This window comes from Mya arenaria, chromosome 6 (genome assembly GCF_026914265.1).
Source record: "Mya arenaria isolate MELC-2E11 chromosome 6, ASM2691426v1".
NCBI classification, from domain to species: domain Eukaryota; kingdom Metazoa; phylum Mollusca; class Bivalvia; order Myida; family Myidae; genus Mya; species Mya arenaria.
Window position 1 is genome coordinate 31,152,593 of NC_069127.1, and position 19,796 is coordinate 31,172,388.

The following is a 19,796-nucleotide window of genomic DNA, read 5'->3' on the forward strand; positions in this document are numbered from 1 at the left end:
ATCATGAACCCTGATATCACTGGCCCAACTCTGAATGAGCCTCATATGACCTGCCTAGGCACCAATATGTATGATTTTATGATAACTGAGAGCCCAATTATAATTCAATATAGTAAATAAATTTATTAGTTTTAGAACAAGCAATATACCATATTTTGAGGCGCTTTTATTGTTGTGCACTTAATACTTAGAAAATGATAGGACATAGTTTTTAGGCTCTGGTAGATATGTAAAATCTGGCAAACAAAAACAACATGATTTTAATGAAGTATTTTACACATGAAATCATTTTAAATGAAGGGTTTAATTTGGCATTGTTAAAGATGTCTAATTGGTGTTGTTTCAAGTAAAACTGAAGTTTTTTTAACACTAGCATTCCCATTCTTTTTCAAATGAAATTTTCTGACAGTTCTACTGTTATGACTAACAATTGGAGCTTATTTTTTTCTGAGAGTGACGCAAAATAGAAGTGTTTACCTATTTTTAGGTGGCAGTCGAAAATAGATTGTTGAAAATAGGTTGTGGGGATATATACAGATGACATACACTAGCCAAGGGCGTAGCTATGGCCTAAAAAAACTTGTAGGCTTGATGATTCTATGTGAGTTTTGGGACTTTTATATGCACAGTACACACACTTAATAATACTTGCAATGATTACAATAAAACCATGTAATACTGGTTGAGTTTGTAAATCCGAACAATTTATAAATACCGAACACCTGTTAAATCACGCGTTTGTTTACTTCGATCAATAATTCGATGATATAGATCGATACAGACGCTTGCCTTAGCAACGAATGCAAATTTTCGTCAAGTTTAGGTGAGTTTTTTTCTTATAAATCCCTGTCAAACTCCAAAGCAGGTGAAATGTAAATATGCAGCACGCGGGGGAATAACATCAGATTTTAAATCGCACTGTAATCAATATTTAAGGAATTTTCTTAGATTTTCGAAGCAAGGGACACAACTCATATTTTCTAAGATTATATTCTGTTCGAGTTGATTCCCATTCCCATAGTGTGCTTGATTAGAAATGAAAACAAACTATGACGGAATCGCAATCTATTTTTAGATAAAATATCATTTTAAAAGCGATCGGGATTTACATACTCCATTTCACCGAGTGAATGGTGATTTACTGTGCTTGAAATTAACGTTTTGCGTTTATGAATCAAAATATTTTGTGAATGTGTACTTCAGCAGAGGCTGAGGTTTGAACCAAACATTATTTTTGCCAAATTTGAAGTTACTAGAACCAAAAATCGCAAAGATATTGTTAAAAAATTGTCAAAACTGTTGGGATTTACAAACTCAACCAGTACACTCTACAAGTACATGTAGTTTGAATAAACACCAAACTTGCCAGGGTTAAAAAAATGTTCAAAGTGTTTGAATAGCTATTAATTTTTAATGCATTTTTGGATTATTTAAATTTTGTCATTTTCATAAAAACTGTAGGCCCAGTCACACAAGGCCTATATGAAGCTATGCCACTGCTAGCACATCATGGGGCGGGGGCGCATCTGCCCCCTTTTAAAGCTGCACTCTCACACAGATTGAACGTTTTGACAACTTCTTTATTTTTTGTCTTGGAACAAACCAATTTTTGCGAAAACCCATGGAAACCGGTTATATAACACTGCTGACAAAAAATAGATCACAGATTTTTATATTTAAGTTAAAAAAAATGATGGTTTATGTATTTTTCTTAAACCGTTAGTAACGGTTTAAGCCATAAAATATAATTTTCCAACAGAAATATGAAAACCAACGATCTGATTTTTTGTGAGCAATATCATTAGTTTGCAGATATTTACCCAAAAATTTGCTCTTTCCAAGACAAAAAATAAAAAAAGTTGTAAAAATGGTCAATCTGTGAGAGTGCAGCTTTATTAGTTGAAACCACAAAAATATTAAATGATTGGTGAGTGCTAAAATATTAACTGTGATCTACTATCATCTCATAATAACTGTGATCTACTATCATCTCATAAGGTACAAATACCATTTTCTGCACCTTTCTTTTAAATTTACTTGGTATCCTTCATGAGAACCATTGTTTTTCGACATGTATTCATCCTTTTTGGTATATCAAAACAATTGTATTAATTGTGGTAAATCTTATTTAGGGATTAAGAGTGCATCTTTAAATATATTGGCAAAGTGAAAAGGTGAATTGGGTTTAAGATCCAATTATATTTGTTTGCAATCAATTCCTTAGAGTTCCAATGAGTTTATTTCTGACACCTTATTACAATGCCATTTGTTTACATAGAATGACAATGTATAGATATGAATTCAAAATGTATGTACAACTAAGAGTTAAACTGGAAGGCTGAATTGGCTGGCTGTTCTTACAATATTTGATCAACAAAAGCATTGTTACTCATATTTCTTAAATATGTCATTCTTTATTATGTTAAACAGTGTGTCTCAAGAAAGGATAAATTATTAAAGAGGTGAAATAAAAAATGAATTAAATACTTCAAATGGTACAGTTAAAAGACCAATATTTTATGATAAAAACTCGTGATTGTTTTAATGTATAATATGTAATCAGTTAGAACTGATTGGATGACTTGTGGAATGTACAATTTCAATAACAATAATAAAAGAGCACATCGTACAATGAAATTATTTCTGCTTTATCAAATATGGTGAAAGGGAAAAGGAAAGGCATAATATGTGTTAATGAATATGGTGTGAACTGAGCATTATAAGCACATACAATGTTATTGTTTTAGGAGTCTATAAATAGTACAAATTGCTTATATCTTGTAAGTTATAAGGGATGACCGACCATACCGGTAGCTCTATCAGTGGTTGGCAAGAAATATTGTGTTTGATGAACAGCAGAGCCTAGTCATTTTAATATTAAAATGATGAAGTCATTATTGAATTGATACTTTCAAATCTTATACCATTTCAAAGGTTTAAAGCTGCACTCTCACAGATTGAACGTTTTGGCAACTTTTTTGTCTTGGAACGAGCCAATTTTTGTGAAAATCCATGGAAACCTGTTAAATAAGAGTGCTGACAAAAAATAAATCACAGATTTTTATATTTTTAAAAGTTAAAAAATTGATGTTTTATGCATTTTTCTTAAACCGTTACACTATAATTGATAATGAAACCTAAAATAATAATAGCCCTGATTATCATTTTTTTGAAAATTTTGATTTTAAATACCAACTTCTCACCAAATAGATGAAGGTTACCGTAAATGACTGGGTATTAGACGCCCTTTTTTTCCTCAGATTTCGATGCAAAAAAATGCCTGCGTATAATAACCCGTAACAATTTTTCAAAGTTTTTTTCTGAGGTCGATTTTTAAGCTGAGAGTTTGTTTACATTTATGTAGAAAGGGAAGTTACTCGCGTCATATTGATCGATTATATACGGGTTAAAACGGCAAGTTAAAGATCGGTATACGGTATATCGTAAGACGTTTATAATTTTAACAAAAATATTTTTGGATTAAATGTTTTTCGATTAAAGTTATTCAATTTAATTTTGAATAATAAATTGAATTGAACAATAATTAAACTTGCATATAAGAAAGCAAAGTTGGGCACTGTCAAAATATTTTTTGTCAGTTGTACGATAAGGTGTGAAAAACTCGACTGCCTTTAACCTGTTAACATACCAATACTACAAACTGTTGCGATAATGGTCTTGTTTATTCGCACTTTGTCACGTTCTTTATTCTTTTCTGTAGGTGTTGACATTTTGAGAACAAACTCGTACAATATAAGGTCTTTGCAAAACTTAACTTATCATTCTTGACGTATTTTGTTTACGATATACTGTCAGAAAGAATCTTACAAATTGTCATAAAAGGACAGATGAGGCAGCCGACGAAGAAGACGATGATGGATGCGGTTACTACACGGACAAGACGACCAAAGACATGACGGAAGATGAAATGGAGCGTTTCTTCGAGAGTGACGACGATGACGAGGAATTTGAGGGCTTTGAGGAAAGCGATTTAAGGATTAGTGAATGACAATTTGTGTGTTTCTTTGTGCAATATGTGCTGATTGAATGTGTTTATTTTAAATAATCTGTTATGTTTTATATCACATGAAACGAATAAAAATGAAACCAATTTTGCTTTGTGTTATCATTGTATGGTTTTAAAGATAACCATCGCCATTTTCACGAAAAAAAATTTTTTTGTCACTGTCAACAAACATGGTGGCCGAAAATGCCAGACAATTTGACATTTTTTCTATGCGTCTTTTAACCCAAAACATAAATTAAAAGTTTTTTCCCCGATTTAGCACATATTTTTTTCCCTGCGTCTAATACCCCCTATCGTCTTATAACCAGTCATTTACGGTACACAGTACTATTACAATATCCTTTATGTCTTTTAAACTCCTATGCAGTAATCTCCCTTGGCAAGCAGCAAAAACGCAAGTTTTGAAAAATTAACATTGAGCTTAGTTGTTTGTTTCGAAAATGTCATTCGAAAGAATGAATTCCAGATAATTCCCTCTTAATGTATAGTATTTTTTATCCCCATTCTATTTGCTCTTAAGAGTAAAATGTGTTCACAAAAACAAATACAATATATAAAGCCCTGAATTCACATTTATAACATGGTGGTACAAATAAAAGGTGAATTTCATGCTATTGAAATTCATGAAGTAGACCATTGATTCTATTGTTTCCGAAGTTACGTGTGTATATTTTTGGTATAATTTTTTTGTACCGGAGGATTAGCTTGGGAAAACCAGAATATATAATTCCGGGCTTAAACTAATGTAACAATATTATCAACCATGAAATAATGTCCTTCGGACATATGTATACCCAACATGTTATCATTGAAATAATAACCTTTTTTTGGTTATCTACATGCATGTTTTTCTTCTGATTTTATTGCGCGGACTTGATGCTATGCATTAATTTTATCTTGTTTTCATATGATTTCAGAAATGCAAAACTTCAAAACTGAACTTAAGGATAATTGAGCCGCACTTCTCACGAATATAATGGAGCAGAGGTGCATTCAAATTCGAGATGACAAAATTTGTATTTTAAAAGATGTTCTTTCATTATCTTAACACATGTACTGGGCCATATTATAAATGAGCATTATTAACAACTTTGGAGCCGAACACTAGTTTGATGCATTTTTAGCTCGACTATTCGAAGAATAAGGAGAGCTATACTACTCACCCTTGGTTAAGGTTTTGCGTGCAAGCACACATAGTTTAATATCTCAACAACTACTTGAGGTATTGCATTGAGACTTGATACAATGCTCCTCAACCATCTAACCTACCTTATTAACCAAGTTAGATAACTCTAGTTTGCATTTACTGCAAATAATAGGCCTTTATTATTTGACATAGAAATTCTGGTTAAGGTTTTGCATGCAAGCACACATAGGTTAATATCTCAGCAACTATTAAGTATTTGAGGTATTGCATTGAGTCTCGATACAATGGTACTCAACCATCCAACCTACTTAATTAACCAAGTTAGATAACTCTACTTTGCATTAAAGGGGTAACAGGACTATATAAACTTACCTCCAGGTGGCGCTGGGGCAAGCTTTTGTATAATTTTATGCATGTTTCACTTAAGGGACACTTTTTTCAAAATTAAGCAATACCTACAAAGAGTTTAGACCTGAAACTTTGCAGGCATGTAGAATGAAGGTTACACCAATGAAAAATCCTAAATTTGTTTTTGAAAACTTACTAGAAACATGATTTTGTTCTGGGGGTTATGAACTCTCTGTTGTAAACATTACCACGTGCTGGTGTTTACATTCCTAGCAGCTTGCTTGTAGCAGACGATCTGCCTCACTATCAAATACTGTAGTAACAAAAGTGAACAAACCCTGATAAGTTTTTATTCCACATGTTTTAAGCATATCCAGAAATTATTGATAGATATAATCAGCTTCATATTGCTACATTTTCAATCTGATTGTTTTCTATGATATTTACACTTTTTCCTTTTTAGTAATTCTGGTGAATCTTTCCCAGGTTTAAATATAGAACACTGTTTTCATATTTGTCTTTTTTTTAAAAAATCATGAATTTCATTGCTTCAATGTAATTTACTCCTTCACTTCTCTATCAAAGCCTTTGTCATCATTACAAATGTATATATCCCATGTAAAATGAATATCTCCTATTGGTCTTCAGTCATGTAAACTATATATCTCTCATTGTGCTTATTATTTTATTCCATATTTTGAGTCTTCTTATCTGCCCAAAGTATTTTTTTAAAGACGGCAGAGCCTAGTTCCATGACTTGCAAATGTTCATGTATGTCTGTGTTTGTTCCCTCCTTTTTGACTCAAATGAGCATCTCTTTTCCTGTTATCAATACACAAACCAGATTCCAGCAAGTGACATTTAATTATCAATTAAAGGTGTCAACACTATCTTAATTATGGTATGGCAGACTAAACTGTATCAGGGCTAACTCGTTTACAATAAGGTCAATTTGTACTAGGGTTGTGGATGCATTCAAGAAAGCATTATTATAGTATGTTGACAATATAATAAGTTTTGCATTCCAAACTGAGAATAAACCTTGCTATTTTAAACTGGAATGAGAATGTAGATTCTAAACATTTGAGAGGGATGTCCCATACAGAAAAAAGATCTACGGTAGTCAAACTTACAAAATGCCAGTTAGGAACAGGAAAATAATCATTTCAAAGAAAACATGTGGAAAACTTTGCTTGGTCATCTTAAGTTCATATAGTAGATAGTAGTGTGGGGAAATACATCGTCTGCTCTGGTCAGCCCTGTTTGTTTACATTTCTCCAGGGTGTGCTAAAGATAGAACACTGAGTTTAACAGACAGTTACATAGCTGAGGGAATTTACAATATTTAAGCCACTCCCCATTCACTGCTGCCGAGTGACTGTCGGTTAAAAGATTTAAAGATACACTCTTACTCCCAAATAAGATTTACCACAATTAATAGTATTGTTTTTACATTCGAAAAAGGATTTATATATGTCGAAAACAATGGTTCTCATGAAGGAATTATCGAGTTTTATTTGAAATAAATGAGCATAAAACACGGCATTTCTACCTTATGAGACTATAGTAGACCAAAATAAATTTTTTAACATTCACCAATCATATAATACTTTTGCGCATTTTGCTATTAAATACACAGTCACAATATTGTTATCAGTAAGTAAAGGCCTAGTTTAAGAAATGATTGGCATGATAATCCCCTGCTGTGCATCTCCTGCTAATTGCACTGGTGTCACAGTAGGGGCCAATTTCCTGTGTATTCCTTTATTGGCTTAGGGCCATTTAGGGTCCATGTTTATAATAAAACATCCCAAACTGCACAGCAGGATATTCAGATTGGAGATCTGATCAGACAATTAGGCAATAAGATTAGGATCAATTAACAGAGGTTGTGTACAAATACACGGTTTTTAGCTCTACTGGTCAAAGGCCAGAAGAGCTTATGTGATGGTAATGTGTACGTAGTATGTGCATCCGTGCGTCAGTGCGCCCGTGCCTCTGTTAACAGTTGTTTTAAAATCTTTTTGTGTGTTCGTGCATCCATCTAAGAACAAATGCTTGTGAATGTTTGTTCAAATTATGCCCCTGGGGTCATTACTGGCCATCCCATAGGGTTCACATGTTTGCTATACTTAAATTGGGAATGTTTGAAAATCTTTTTGTCTGAACCAATTATGCAGACACTTGCTATTTTGAATAAGGCATAATTTAGTGTTCTGCTACCATGGTTGTTCAGATTATGCCCCTGGGGTCAAAACTGTCACTGCCCTGAGGGTCACAAGTTTACAAGAGACTTATTTAAGATTTTTTTTCAAAATCTTCTTGTTTCAAAACTCAAGGCTGATCCATTTGATATTTGTTGTTGAGCATCAAACGATGACTGTCTAGCAAAACAGTTAAAATTATGCCCCTGGGGCCAAAGCTGGCCCCACCCCTTTTGACCTTCTTTTTTTATTTTTAAAGCTACAGCAATGATATTTGGACCATGTGTACAGTTTTGCAAACGAGCATCAATGTTGTCCTCGGATGACCTTGACTTTGACCAACTTTTTTATTTTTAAAGCTACAGAAATGAAATTTTGACCACGAGTACAGTTTTGAAAGCATGTTTTTGTCAGATGACCATTACTTGGCACATATTAAAATAGTTCATGCAATTAATCTGCTTACAACACTTTCTGTCCTCAGATGTTGAATGTGCAACATTTTCAGGGAACCCAAGTTTACACAAAACGTGAACTATGTGTTTGTTGCTTTTTACTCATACATACATGCTCTGGATTGAAAATGACCACAAGAGCCATGCCAGTAGAGCATAGGCCCTTATGGGCCTCTTGTTGTTGTTTTTGTTTGTGTGTGTGTGTTTTTCTTTTTCTTTTTTCTTTTTCTTTTTTTTTTTGGGGGGGGGGGGTCACTTATAGAAGGCTTAAACTAGGCCTTTAAGATTTTCCATAAATGCATTTTTTCAGTAAGGAGTTAAAGGTTTATCAGTAAAAATTAATGTTTGTAATACATGTGTATGTATTTATTTTGAAAGTGTCACTTTAATTAACGCACATTTCGTGCTTATCATAGTTTTTACAATGATATTTTTTAATCTGTACTTATTCTTATTGGAAATTGTGTGCACATGCTCCATTATATTTGTGAATACTATGGCTAGATTCTCAATCTTTATCAAGGTTTATCAATGTATCACTATCAGGTGTTTTGACGTCACCACTTAATGTGGAATGCACACAATTACAGGTAGAGCTGATAATAAAGATGTGAACGTGGAACAAGCAAGAAGTGTAATACATGCTGGCATTAGTTTTCAAACCGTAAGTTATTTGATTTTTATACGCTCGTTTTTAGTCCGGGACCTATTCAAGTTTCACCTGCGGCCTATGGGTCGGCAGTTGGGTGGGCGGGATTAATATAGTAACTTCTTAGTGTTAGTAACTGTTAGTTTTGTTAGTACGTATAAATTTCGATATTGTCAGGCCTTAAGAAATGCAAAAAGAGACCCCAGTTCGTATGCCCGTTCCTTTGTATATCCTGATCGTGGCTGGGTCATTCTAAAAAAAATTGACACTTTACATCAAGTCATAGCACAAAATTGCGATTAATACTATAATGAAAATTGCATAGTTTAGCTCTAACACAATATTGACAAAGAATGAATCCCAGTAGTAAAATTACAAATTATCATCATTAACTTTTATTTTGCTATTTTCCCTGACCTACATCTGTTATTTCGTCATTTCCGTTACAGTGATTGGTTTTTATTTTATTTTTTTTAAAGCATTTTTTTTTTAATTTGTTTTTTGACGAAAACAATTCATTTAATATATCTATGATATTGGTGTAAAAACCGTAAGTCAGCATCTCGAATTTTGTATGTTTTGGGGAATTTACAAGGCCATGTTTAAGAAACAGACTCAAAACGGAACATAACGTTTATTTTATAGAATAAACAATCAAACATTTCAACATAAACTCAGGTGATCCAATAATTTCATTGTAACAAAATTCATTTTATATCTACACATTTTATAAATTGTTGATAACAATACTTTTAAAATTCAATAAACGCAGTGTTTCGGAAATGATACACTGGTTATGGTAATGATGGGTGAGTTACGGAAATGATTTTTAAAACAGGTTGTAGTATTTAAAGACATTTTAATACATTCATGGAATGAAAAACTCACGAGCTTATAATGTCAAAGGTATAAGGGTAACTATGGAACAAAAAATCTCAGGAACATTTAACACTCTGAACCACTGGCCATATATAATGTAGATATAGCGTTACTTGGGTAAAAATGCTCTTCTACATTGCTTTCAATGGCATCAAACAATTTGTCATCTATTTTCATATGTCTCTTTGTAACTGGTTGTGGTTCTGTGCTCAATACTGTAATGACATTATCACTGTGATACCAGCAAATATCTGGTAAAAGGGGCCAGAACTATCTATTACGCCCTATTTTGTGCATGACCTGTACATGTAAATCGGATTCATCGACATCAAGGACTTTTCCTGGATATGGAATACCGTCGTATATGACCACGCAAAACTGACCAATCAGCGACTCATCAACAGTGTCGACTGGCAGTAACAAGGATCCATTGACCTGAAATTACAATGTTAAGAAACATCAATGTAACTGCTAGGCAGCAAACCCAATATCTTATTATAAAGACTTTGATTATAGAATTATGTTTAGTTATAAACAAGTGTTCACGATATGCAAAATCATTACGCTATTGAATTTAGTGTACTTATCGCATAAAACATTTTACCTGTTTTGCATCACGTTTGGCATGATTTTCACCCCCTACCAGATCAACATCACCAGCTGAGGTGTTCATAAGTGAGGAGCACTGAGGCAGCTGACTATCAATAATCTGTTAGGTAGAATTATATCAATGAATAAAATAATCACGACAATATTTAATTCAAAGTTAAATTTTAACCATATTAATACTTAAAAGGAAAAACAAAACAATTTTCATTAAGCCTGTGAACAAATAACAAATATGATAAGTTCATCAGGAGCAGTAGTAGTAGCGACACTATTGATATTATGTTAAATCCTGCAGATTTTCATTTTTGTTTACCTGCGCATCAATGAATGAGCACTTTGAAGTTCCATAGCAAGAGCATATGTTGGGACGACTGCAAAAGCATGACAAAACCCTGGACAGCACTTCTCCTCTCTCCTTTACCATGACCTGCTCATAATGCAGAAAAACAACATAATAGATGTTATTCTCAATTCAATTTCATAACTATTCAAAACCATTGTTCATTTTCCAACAGTAATATTACTTTATAAAACTGCATATATTTAAAGTAAGTAAAACTGCGTGTACAAGATAGAAAAAGTAACCTACCTGGTGGATTTTCATTGTGTTTGGGACAACCTTTAGCTGCTTGGGCAACTCTTTCTCTATCCTTTCAACTGCCTCGTCTTTCACTTCAAATAACTCAACTGAAGTGTTTGTCATCTTCAAAGCCCTTATCATATCTTCTGCATTTGTAATATCTTCTGATCGAGTGTTTACCGCTCTGTCAGCATGCTGCTTTACAGCAGCCCCGATGCCGTCGGCGGCACCTTTACCATGAGAAGCTTCAAGAAAGTTCCAGGTACCCCTTTGAAATCCCAGTTCAAATAATTTGGTTGAGAATAGGTAAAAGTTCTGCTTGTTGCGATATTGTGTGGTTGGGCCATCAGACAGAATATGTAGAACACTAACGTTGCTTTTCTCTTTCAGAAACGTCATAATAGGCTCTAAATGAGCCCAGATTGCTGCTGGATTGTGTTTTAAGCAATCAGAGAAGCTTGTAAAGGAGTATGTCTTCTCCCTGGTGTAAGCAACTCCTGTGTGTAGGCTCACTTGTGTCTGTGATGCTCCAAAGTGAATAGACTGAGTTTCCTGGTGGTACTTGCAATTGTAATTCTCACTAAAGTCAATGTGGATTAATACATCTTCAGCTTTCATGTTTTCTTTCAATCTGCTTATAGCTTGGTATTGGTGTCTTATAATAAAGACATGTCTACTAGCTCTCTGTGCTTCAGCCTGTATTTCATCATTGAGTTGGTCCAACGTACCCTGATCCTTCTCTTTTACTGTTTTTGTCACAGTTCGTACTGTTTGGGACCCAACTTCATCTTTCTTTGGTATTTCAATGCGCTTGTTTCGCCGAACGCGCCAGACAACTTGCCTTCCCCGGTCAATATTCTCATTTAATGGAATACTTCTCCCTTTACACCCATTGCACTCCCTATACATGCATTCTTTCTTGTCCAGGGATCCATCACATGTTAAACACTTCAGAAGGTCATTAACACTTCTTGAGTGGTACATATTGTTGTTAATTGCTGTTGTTAGTTTCATGTCCAAATTGTCGTGAATTTTACAAAGGCAGGTTTGTCTATCTCTAAATGTAGGGTTAATGACCCAAAAAGGTTTTAGTTTGCAAAACAAACTGTAGAATATTTTCTTCTTCTTTTCAGAGATATCTTTAGCATGTAAATGCTTAATATCATCGTTTAACAGGCGGATCAGCTTTTTACATCCTTTCTGAGTTATTGTTGCCTTTTTGTCAGCTTTCATTCTGCTATTATCGTCTCTTTCAAAAAAACTCTGTAACTTCTTTCTTTTTAGGTGCTATAGATGTGATTCTTCTGATTTTTCTAGATTTCATTTGGTGCGTCGTCATTCCTAGGGCTTTTGTAGCAAACTTTCCTAATCTATATTTCTTCAGTACCTCGTAGCTACAAATCAACATTGAAATTTGTCTTCTTTGCTTGTAGCTCTTTTCTCTTCTGTACCTGTCTCTGATATGTTTGATGATCACGTTACTAAATTGCACTGCTTTTTCAGTCTCGTTTTTCATTTTACCTTGTGACATTCTTCACCTTTAATCTTTGGCTTCTCTTCTTGTATTTCTCCTTTAATCGCCTCTCTTTGTTTAACTCAGTTGTCAGCTTTAGTATCCTTCTGTAGGCTTTTGCTCGATCCCGGAGCTTTTTTTCTCCGTCCATTTCTTTGGGCTGCTTCTCGGCGACTGTTTTGTTGAAATCTGTTTTCATCGGGGGATGTTGGTGGAGTCATCATTGCGTTCATATCTTTTATTCGTTTTGTTCTGGCCCTTTGACTTTTTCTCCATGCTCTACGTGTTTTGTTTTGTTCACGTGGTGTCATATTATCAATAGATTTCACTACCCCTCTTTCTTTATTCTTCAAGTATCGTTCATGTTCTTTTAGTTTATATTGGGCATATTTGATTGGGTCTTCTTTCATACGTTTCCGCCAGTTCGCTACCCTTTCTTTACTTGTCCCGACCATTGTATTAACTGTTTTCTTTTGAGAAGTATGTACTCTTTTGTATCTTGAACTCTTTCATAAAGATCTAATGCCTTACATGCCCAATCATTAGTTTTTGGCTCATCACTGAAGAGAACTTCGCTCCGTTCCGATCAATAACTCAGGAAGAGGACTGTTCATCTGTTCATGAAAATGCCTCTTCAAAATTCGCGCTTTTCGAAACAATGTATGACGTTAAAAAGTATGAGTATCCAAGGGAGGCAAAAAAGCAATCAATGATTTTATTAAATTGTTACGGAAATGATTTTACTCTGAGGGACATTTATTTGGTGACAAATTAAACACTAAAAAATCAGTTGCCACAAAAAATACATACTTCTAAGGAAACAGACGTCACATTTTATTTGTTGTCTTTATTATTTATTGTATTAGTTTTGTTATTGTTCCATTATTATGCCCCCCTTCGAAGAAGAGGGGTATATTGCTTTGCACAGGCATGTCGGTATGTCGGTCGGTCGGTCGGTCGGTCCGTCGGTAGACCAAAGCTTGTCCGAGTGATAACTCAACAATTCCTGGACGTATGGTCATCAAACTTCACATTAAGGTTGGGCCTGACCAGTAGATGACCCCTATTGATTTTGGGGGTCATCGGGTCAAAGGTCAAGGTCACAGTGACCTTTAATGGTAAAATAATTTTAAAGCTTGTCCGAGTGATAAATCAACAATGCCTGCACCCATGGCCCTCAAACTTGACATGGAGGTTGGGCCTGACCAGTAGATGACCCCTATTGTTTTGGGGGGTCATCAGGCCAAAGGTCAAGGTCACAGTGACCTTGAATGGTAAAAGGTCGTTCGAGTGATAACTTGACAATGCCTGCATCCATGGCCCTCAAACTTGACTTGGAGGTTGGGCCTGACCAGTAGCTGACCCCTATTGTTTTTGGGGCTTATCGGGTCAAAGGTCAAGTTCACAGTGACCTTAAATGGTAAAAGGTTGTCCGAGTGATAACTCAACAATGCCGGCACCCATGGCCCTCATAATTGAATTGGAGGTTGGATCTGACCAGTAGATGACCCCTATTGTTTTTGGGGGTCATCGGGCCAAAGGTCAAGGTCACAGTGACCTTGAATGGTAAAAGGTTGTCCGAGTGATTATTCGACAATGCCTGCACCCATGGCCCTCATAATTGAATTGGAGGTTGGGCCTGACCAGTAGAAGACCCCTATTGTTTTTGGGGGTCATCGGGCCAAAGGTCAAGGTCACAGTGACCTTGATTGGTAAAGGTTTTCCGTGTGATAACTTGACAATGCCTGCACCCATGGCCCTCAAACTTGACTTGGAATTGGGCCTGACCAGTACATGACCCCTTTTGTTTTTGGGGGTCATCTGGCCAAAGGTCAAGGTCACAGTAACCTGGAATGGTAAAAGGTTGTCCGAGTGATAACTCGACAATGTCTGCACCCATGGCCCTCAAACTTGACTTGGAGGTTGGGCCTGGCCAGAAGATGGTCCCTATTGATTTAAGGGGTCATTGGGCTAAAGGTCAAGGTCACAGTGACCTGGAATGGTAAAAGGTTATCCGAGTGATAACTCGACAATGCCTGCACCCATGGCCCTCAAACTTGACTTGGAGGTTGGGCCTAGCCAGAAGATGGTACCTATTGATTTTAGGGGTCATTGGGCCAAAGGTCAAGGTCACAGTGACCTTGAATGATAAAAGGTTGTCCGAGTGATAACTCGACAATGCCTGCACCCATGGCCCTCAAACTTGACATGGAGGTTGGGCCTGACCAGTAGATGACCCCTATTGATTTAAGGGGTCAAAGGTCAAGGTCACAGTGACCTTGAAAGCGAACTCGACAATTCCTGGACCTATGGTCATCAAACTTGACATGAAGGTTGGGCCTGCCAAGTAGATGACCCCTATCGACTTAAGGGGTCATCAGGCCAAGGTCAATGTCACAGTAACCTTTAACGCAAAAAAGTTAACAAATCTTCTCCCACTGATATCTCAACAATGCCTGACCCTATGATCATTAAACTTGACATGGATGCTAAGCCTGACCAGTAGATCACCCTTATTGATTTTAGGATTCATAGAGCCAAAGGTCAAGGTCACAGTGATCTTGAATGGTAAAAGGTTGTCCGAGTGTTAACTTAACAATGCCTGAACCCATGGCCTTCAAACTTGACTTGGAGTTGCATCTGACTTGTAGATGACCCCTTATGATTTAAGGGGTCATTGGGTCAAAGGTCAAGGCCACAGTGACCTTGAACGAAAAAAACTTTCTGTGTGATAACTTGACAATGCCTGCACCCATGGCCCTCGAACTTGACATTTAGGTTTCTGGTGACCAGCTGATGACTCTGGATTTTGAGTTCATAGAGTCAAAGGTCATGGTCATAATACACTCTATCCTCACACTTTAATGGTCATAATCTTAAAACTGCCTTAACGGCAACAAATCAGCTGTCATTTCAGTCCATGCATATTTCATTCAATTGTCCATATAATCCTGACAACATGGCGCTCAGGGAGGGGGGCATAATGTTTGACAAACATCTCTTGTTTATTGTAAGATTTACGCCTAATAGGTTGGGGGACATGACATTTTTGTCTATGTTCCTGACATCAACCAAATATTATAACCTAAAAACAAATTAGTTACACATCTTTTTAGGTTCACAATAAGTTAAAATATTTTAATGATAGAATAAGCATAAAACATGTTTAGGATTTGTATTTTTTTTCAAAGTTAATAGAGGAAATATTCAGGGGACACATGGGTGTTAGAAAATAATAGAATGACCCGGCTACATCTTCAGCAGCCACCGTAGGAGTACTTCGTCAGCTCCCACCAATGAAAACGCTGGATTCGCCAATTTCCCTATTCTCAGCCAATCAAAAACAAGTCTTCTACCTTGTGTCAGTCCGCGGTCCAAGAAATAGTTATAGGCCGAACATAATAGATATTGCTAATTCCGATATCTAATACATACTAAAACTGTTCTGCTATATTAATACTTCAATATTCAATCAAAGTGTAAATTAACCTTACATAATTTGCTGTGTTACTTCGCAAATCTCACGAACCAATATTTCGTAAACAGACAAGTTAAGATGGCGCCACTTATATACAAGTGATACAAAAAGTTATTTTCCAATGGAATTATGACGTTACCAATGATATACGAATAGTGTAAGATATGCTCTGTCACAAGTGACAATAGGTTTTCTAGTGAAATATCAATGAAACCTTCTTCAATGGTTATTTACATGCAAATGCCATATATTTCCGCGACCTGTCAAAACTGTCAGAAACTTGGCACATATAGAAATCTATAAATATCGTGGTAATTATGTAAGTATGGTAAAATTTATTGTTCATCGTTATAACCAATCCATGCCAGGAAGCAGTCACAGTCCCTCACATTATAGTATGTTATCCGATCAATGTCATCAGGATCATCAGAGTGTGTACGGGCATATTATCTTAGACAAGCTTGATAACCAGAATTATCTCTTAAGCCACTGGAGCGTTATCGCCTTTAGTTATAACAAAATACCTAAATTTGGTCTTGTCTGATTCATTTCTTTAGAATCTGTTGTATGTTTTGGTTGACAAGTATTCAATCCATACATGTAGTAGTAAAGACTAACACAAGACGTGAGTCTGCTACTTTAAAGTTTATTCTACAAGTAAAGTTCATGTTTAAGCTAGGGTACACGTATTAATAGTTCAATAGTATTAATAGTATAAATAGGTTCAATGTCATCCGTGTTTTCGCGCGTTTTGTGTAATACTGAATTTCTTCGATAACTGCTGCCATCAGGCATTTGAACCTGATATGATCGGTCACTGTGAACTGTCACAACATTCCCTAATTTCCAGATTTTTTCCGAATTTAACACGGACAGATTGACTTACACAAAATTGTGGTAACGCTCGTGCTGACTTATCAAAATTTGATTTTTGTCTTTGTTTCGATTCTAATATTCGTTTTCGTTCTTGTTGATCATTTACAAATGTTGGTTACAATGCTTTGTTTATTACCGGCACGATTGATTTTGTTCGGCGCCCTAACAATAATTGACTTGGTGTGTATCCGCATTTCAACAGGGTATTGTGCACCAGCCAATTGTAGTCACGACCCCCGATCCGGGGGTATACCGGGGATAGCCGTGGAAATGGGCCGTGTTTTTTCCCTCGGTGGCCGCGCAGTGCCGGTTGAATGCGGTGGTTTTGTCTTCGCGCCGAATATAGCGGGGAATGGACCTTACCTAGGGTCCCTGGGGTGCGGGGGCATTTGGCGGGGATTTTACCATCAGTTCGTCCCCGCAGGGCGGAGATTTTACCTGGGCTTGGTTGGACCGAAAGTCAAAGTCCCCGCTATTTCCCGGACCTGGGAGGGCCGTGGTTACAATTGACTGGTGCATTGCGATATTATAATAACTCTAAATAGATCCAGTGTCCAGGATTCGCAATACCTACTCCTTTTTCGACAAGGCCGTTACTTTGCGATTGACCTGGAGATGAGGTTCGGTGTTCAAAACACCACTCTTTCTAAATTCAGCGCTGGTGTACTGGCTAGCATTATCTGATACCAGTACATTGGGAATTGAGAGTCTTCTGATAGGCGCGGTAACCTCTGCTAGGTTCGGGGCGAATTTCGATAGGTAATTAACTAATCCTAACAGTGTTTCGACCTTATTGCGGCAATCCGGCCTTTGCAATTGCATAATTGCCTCGACTTTCTTAGGATCGGCAATGAGTCCAGTGTCGGTGATCACGTGACCAAAGAATGAAACGGATTTCACACCGATTGAACATTTCTGTAACTTAAATTTTATCCCGCGGTGGCGTGCGCGACGCAAGACTTGATTGAGGTTTTTGTCATGTTCCTCGGGCGTTCGTCCCAAAATTAAAATGTCGTCTACCAGCGAGTGAATTCCTGATAATCCCCCGATTTTAAAGCTCCCGGTACGCATCTGGGTGGCGTTATAACAGGTTTAGCATCTTCACGCAAATGCAGTTTGCTTTTTCGGGGAGTTGTTTTTACCGTCGACTTGTATTTTATTTCCAGAGAAAGACGTTAGGTTTGATTCGAGGGCCTCTAATGGCTATTTGACATTGCGCTTTTCAAAGTGGCGTTTTGGCAAAGTATTTACGCTGCTTCCTGTATCAATTCTGAAACTAACGTTTTGAAGTTGTGGACCATGCCTAAATTTACAAATGCGCGATCTGGGGCGGTCGATTGTGCGTCACTTACCGTATCTAGGAAGTAATTGTCCATCCATGAATCATCTTCATCTGAACTGTCATGTTCACTCATCTGCGACAACTATTTGTCACTTGGTCCACACATTTATTTGACTGGCATACCATTTTCCAGTGATTGTATTTTTTGCACTGTATGCATTGTTTTCCATATGCTTGGCACTTCCTTCTTTCGGATTGATCATATCTAGTTTTTTTATATATAGTATGTATGTAATGTGCTGTTTGTGTAGTTTTATGCTGTTCTTCCATGTTTGTTGTTTGTGATTTTTTGTTTTTATGTTCTTTGTCTTTGGCGTTTACCCAGTGCCATTAAACCGGGTTTATGTTTAAACTTTTTGCTACTGAGCTTGTTTCTGTAGTTTTTCGCATACATATTGGTTGTGTATTGTCCCGAAATTTCCACAAGTCGAATCTTTTCGTCCACAGTATTTTCACTCTGTTATTTTTATTTTTTATCTGGAGACGAATTGTTCAATGCTGTCTTCACCTTGCTTGTCTTTCGTTGTTGAATTGGAATCTGGCGAAACCGGGTTTAGTTTCGGCTTTACATGTTTCTTGAATTTTGTGGAGTATGTTTCAAGTTTTTTCTGTTCTTCATTGGTTAATGTCCATGGTTGTGAAACATTTTGTCCTTTTTCTCCGACCCAAATAAGTAAGAATGCTACTTTTTCTTCTACGGTATTGTATTTTAAAGGTCCTGAGAATATCAGTTAAATGTGCCTTTCAAATTTTTCCCACGTGGTCGGCAAGTTTGAACTATCCCAATTCATCACAAGTGGAGATATTTCAGAGAGAGCCATATTGTTTTTAAATTGTTCTCTTATGAGTATAAATATTCTAAAAGATTCATATTAGTTGACGTGAATTCAATAATTTCTGACACCATGTTGTATGTTTCAATTGACAAGTATTCAATCCATAGTAGTTAAAGACAAACACAAGACGTGAGTCTGTTACTTAAAAGTTTATTCTACATGTAAAGTCCAATGGTTAAGCAAGGGTACAATAATTAATAGATCTATAGTCTGTTTCATAATAGAACAGAATCCTTTGTCCAATCATCTTTAAATCGGTCATAATGTGTATGGGCAGAATATCTCGGAAAAGTATGATATACCCAACCATATCGCTCAAGACACTCGAAAGTAATTACCCTTAAATTATAGAAATGACGTAAAACCGGACTTCACGGATCTATAACTGTAGAAGCATTTGTCCAATCATTACCAAATTTGTTCAGAATGTGTATTGGCATACTACCTTGGAAAATTTTCATAACCAGCGATATCGCTATGTAGTTGTTCGAGAGTTATTGCCCTTTTATTATAGAAATTACCTAAAATTCGTCTTGTCGTATCAATACATTTTGTAGCCTTTGTCCGATCACTTAATTTGATCAGAATGTGTTTTGCAGAATATCTTGGTTAGGTTCGATAACCAGCCATGTTGCTTCCGTCACTCCAGATGTATGACCCTTGAATTGGAAAAAAATGTACTAACAGTGGCCGGTCTCTAAAATTGGCTTAACCTTCATTTAGCACCAAACTTGGTTTCATTAAAAAAAACTTGTTTTCATTAAAAAAGCAGACGTAATTTGCGATAGTTGGAACTCTTCTTTTAGTGAGAGCAACAATTGAATTATTGCTAGCAATGATTATATAGTAATAT

At 36.2% G+C, this 19,796-nt stretch overlaps 1 protein-coding gene across 1 annotated transcript in view; it reads left to right on the forward strand.

The window, feature by feature from the left end:
• The window catches only part of LOC128238954 (uncharacterized), a 31,038-nt gene that overhangs the window by 965 nt on the left and 10,277 nt on the right, over positions 1-19,796 (forward strand). Inside the window, exon 2 of the mRNA XM_052955305.1 lies at positions 8,772-8,845. The gene's annotated coding sequence lies outside the window, so the exon portion shown is untranslated. The remainder of the gene's footprint in view (positions 1-8,771; positions 8,846-19,796) is intronic.